Source organism: Mandrillus leucophaeus, unplaced genomic scaffold (assembly GCF_000951045.1).
Source record: "Mandrillus leucophaeus isolate KB7577 unplaced genomic scaffold, Mleu.le_1.0 Scaffold497, whole genome shotgun sequence".
NCBI classification, from domain to species: Eukaryota; Metazoa; Chordata; class Mammalia; order Primates; family Cercopithecidae; genus Mandrillus; species Mandrillus leucophaeus.
Window position 1 is genome coordinate 1,249,145 of NW_012105331.1, and position 4,226 is coordinate 1,253,370.

The 4,226-nt window shown below is 44.5% G+C and overlaps 1 protein-coding gene and 1 long non-coding RNA gene across 7 annotated transcripts in view; one reads left to right on the forward strand and one right to left on the reverse strand.

The window, feature by feature from the left end:
- Positions 1 to 2,656: 2,656 nt before the first annotated feature.
- Positions 2,657 to 4,220, reverse strand: LOC105550756. The gene is made up of 2 exons (XR_001007765.1): positions 3,378 to 4,220; positions 2,657 to 3,327 (listed from the first exon to the last, which is right to left on the reverse strand). It is a non-coding gene; the product is annotated as an uncharacterized LOC105550756 (long non-coding RNA).
- Positions 3,626 to 4,226, forward strand: part of GABPB1 (GA binding protein transcription factor, beta subunit 1) — a 97,580-nt gene continuing 96,979 nt past the window's right edge. For 3 of the 6 annotated variants that reach the window (XM_011995760.1, XM_011995763.1, XM_011995764.1), the window contains exon 1: positions 3,626 to 4,049. The gene's annotated coding sequence lies outside the window, so the exon portion shown is untranslated. The remainder of the gene's footprint in view (positions 4,050 to 4,226) is intronic. The other 3 variants (XM_011995762.1, XM_011995765.1, XM_011995766.1) reach the window with 2 other exon arrangements.

The following is a 4,226-nucleotide window of genomic DNA, read 5'->3' on the forward strand; positions in this document are numbered from 1 at the left end:
ATTAGACCCACAGAAATAAAATTAGTCTGTTAAATTGCTATAAGTTTCTACATTTACTTTCTGTAAACGACTTGTCATGGATGTGTAACAAAGGGCTTACAGACTGGCACTGCCCTGTGGACCACACTCTTGGTGGAACTGCTCTAGAGTGCTGACAAAAATCAGACTTTGAATCCACAGGGCTGAAGTCAAAGCAACTGAAGGGTGTCCTGACTCACGGCTGGCCACCTAGTGGCCTCTTTCTAGTCATAAGCACAATGTTGTGTCACTCCTTAGTTCAAAAACCATCCATTGTTCTGCCTGACTCAAGGGTAAAATCTCAGTCCTTTAATCTGACATCCAAGGCCTTCCAGAGCTGGTTCTAAACTTTTTAAGTCTGACTTTCCACTATTCTCTATTTCACTAGACTGCACTGTCCAATATGGTAACAACTTGTCCCACTTGAAATGCAGGAAGTGAAATGAGGCTAATTTAGGAACCGAATTCATAATCCTAACTTTAATTTAAAATAAAATTCAAAAATATACACGATTCGATTACCGTACAACTTTTAAGTATGCTTGGAACGACTTGGATATGTGAATCTATTTTTTTAGCTGGAAATTTTACGAAATCAAGTACTGAGATATGCTATAAGTATAAAATACACACCAGATTTCAAATGCTTAGTTATGAGAAAAATGTAAAATATTTTTAATGTTTAGTGATTTTTTATATTGATCACATGTGAAATAATATTTGGATATACTGGGTTAAATAAAAGGTGTAATTAAAATTAATTCCACCTAGACAACATGCCCCAAACCTAGGCATCACTATTGATTCCTCCTTTTCCTCATTTAATTGGTGAGCAAGATAGGTCAGCTTTTTGGATCCATCCACTTTCCTCACCTCTACTGCTACTATCCTAGTCCATGATACTCCGTTTCTTAAATCCTTCAATGGCTTCCAGTGCACGTCACCTTCTTATCGAGGCTGAAGACTTCACCTCCTATCATTCCTTCTTTTGGTCAGTAGACTTCAGCTACACTGACCTTGCTGTTCCCTAAACACAACAAACTTCTCTTAGGGCCTTTGCCCCGCTATTTTGGTCTCATACTCTGTTCTTAAGTCCTTTCTAATACCTTCTCAGTGAGGCCATCTCTGATCAACCAACCACCAAAAGTCTGCTCTTTTCCCCAGACTAACACTTCATCCTATCAGCCTTTAATTCTCTTCACAAACTTTTTTTTTTTTCTTTTTGAGACGGAGTCTCGTTCCATCGCCCAGGCTGGAATGCAGTGGCGAGATCGCGGCTCACTGCAGCCTCCATGTCCTGGGTTCAAGCTATTCTCCTGCCTCAGCCTCCGGAGTACCTGGGATTACACAAGCGTGCCATTGTGCCCAGCTAATTTTTGTATTTTTAGTAGTGATGGGGTTTCGCCAGGTCGGCCAGGCTGCTCTCTAACTCCTGAGCTCAGGAGATCCACCCGCCTCAGCCTCCCAAAGTGCTGGGATTACCGGCGTGAGCCACTGCACCTGGCCTTCTTCACAAACTTACGGGATATTTTCTCATTTTAAAAACCTGTTTATACGCTGTTTCCCTCTAAAAACAGGAGTAGGAACCGTTTGTTTTGCTGCTGCTTTATTTCAGTGTAGGTGAACACCTACTCTGTACCTGGCACAGAGTAGGTGTTCTTCCAACAGTGTTGAACGAATATCTAATTGCTGACTACACGTATCTGTCTGGTTGGCTCACAGGCACTTCGAATTTTACATGGTCAAAACAGAGACTTCTTTCTTCCCTAACATATATTCTCTTATTTTGTTTCTAATCTCAGTGAAGATATTACTATCCTCGTAGCTGCTCCAACTCATTTGGCAGTCACCTCTGACATCTATTTTCCTCAGTCATTTTCAGTTAACGAAATCTCCCAATAACCACTTCATCTATCTTCACAACTACTTGCCACCAACTCAGTCCAAGTCATTGTTGGCTCACAGTCTACTGTTTACTCCAAACTCTTTTCCTTGCCTCAAATTTTTGTGTAACAGTGATCTGTCTAAAATGAATTCAATCCTGATTCTTCTACTTAAAATCTTTCAATATCTTCCTCCTGGCTCTCAGAAGCTGACTTCTGCATACAGCATTCAAGGCCTTCACAAGCAGACCTCCAGCACTGTCTTCTTTACCCAAAAATCTCTCCAGTGTTTGCCTCCAAACATCGGTACTTACTGCTTCTTATCTAGGTCTTCCACAATACCCTTATTAAAGCCAATTGCTTCTCTAGTCCCATTCCATTTTATTCCTCCCTCTTGGTTTAGTAAGGGGTTCCTCCTTTATTTGATTCCACAGTATTAAGTAGCTTCACTCTCATCATACTGATGATGCCTACTTACTTGTCTACATTCTACAGTGTAAGATTAATGGGGGAAACGATTTTCTAACAATAATTAGCTGAATGTTCACTCAAACAATGCTCATCTGGGGGCAACGATTTTCTAACAATAATTAGCTGAATGTTCACTCAAACAATGCTCATTCAAATAATGCTACAGAAAAGCATCAGCATTTTGACAAATTTCTATTAACCGAAGCAATGAAAATATTAAATCAAAAGAAAACATAAGACTATGGTTCCTATGCTTTTTTTCTGTTTTAGCCACAATGCTTTAATAAATTACGCAAAGACTACAAACCTTTATTACATCAATTGTTACAAAAAGCTAAATGGAGAAAGATTACTTATCTGAGGCTGCACAAAATCAGTGGGCAATATGGATTTCATTTAAGCTTGTCAGTTCTCCTGGATTAAATTCTTGGCGCTGTCTCACATACTCCCAAGTCCTAGATGTAGGATGCTATAAGTTGCAGTTACTAGGTTGGGAAAGCCATGCCCTGACTCTCCTGCGAAAAACATATCAATATGTTAAGTTCCTTAGCAAATCACATCTAGATTAAGTTCATAAAGCTTTTTTTTTTTTTAACCTTGCAAATCTCCAAACTTGTGCTACTTAATAAAATACAACAAAAGTTTTGACATTCCAGCCACGGAAAAACAGATCTCTACCTCTGAGGTGGCAGTAATCCAAGCAGTTACTAGGATCTACGAAATATGAGGCATCATTAGAATGCTCGGGAAAAAAATCTACAGAAATATGTACATCCTTGTCATGAATCTGACCGTTGAGTTTATGCAAAAGTGGAAAAGGAACCTCACTCGTTCCTTCCCTGGTACCTTCACAGCGTCTCCCGTCCCAGTTTGACTAGTTGAATCTAGGGACACTTAAAAGGTAAATCCTAGCCTCCTGGCTGTCCTTCCGTCTCCCAGGATTCTGCTAGGCCGCCTCCTAGCCTCCTGGCTGTCCTTCCGTCTCCCAGGATTCTGCTAGGCCGCTCAGTTGGCAAGCTTAAAGTCCAAAGATTCCGCACTCTCCGTCTTTAAACGGTCATGTCACAGAGACACGAAGGTTAGCACAGAACATTAGTTTCCAAACTACTACCCACCGCAGAAACAGGCGGGAAGGCTCCGCGGCCACCTAGCCTCTCCGCCGCGCACATGGCCGGCCGCAGCTCCCACCCCCGCTGCCGCGCAGGCGCCGGGTGGGCCGGGACTTGCGGTCGCCGAGAGCGGATCATTCCGCCGCTTTCTTTGTGTGGCTGAAGCGCTAGAAATGGCATATTTTCATCCCTTTCGTTAAGAAATCAGACTCTCTTTCCCCTCTCTCCCGGTGGGAACAGAGTCAGGGAGTGGGTAGGAGCGGGATCTGCCGATGAGTGCAGAGGCGGAAAATCCTCGGGCGAGCAGCTGACGAGGGCCGGGTCCGGGAGGGATGCTGGGAGCTTGACTCACTCGCACACCATGTGTCCCTCCGCGCGCAGCACGGGGGACTTTTCGGTGGGGATTTTGGGCGCCGACCAGACGCGGCATTTTCGGAAAATAGCGCCCTGTGCTGCTGAAGCGCTTTGTGTGTAGCGGGGCCGCGTCAGCCCGGCCGGGTACGAGGCGCCTCGGGTCCCCGCACCACCTCCTGCTGCCTTCCCGTCGCCGCTCCCGAAGCTTTTCCAGGTCAGTGCGGGTCTGTGTAGGGCCCTGTTACCACCGGATGTGGAAGTTGATCTCTTCGCTGGTAAAAAATAATTCCACTTCCCCCGGAACCCAGATCATCCCCGCGATTTCCTGTTTATTGCATTAAGGCGCCGGGTTTCCGGGGCTCCTGGCCCCGCTTATTCCGCGGGGGTCGGC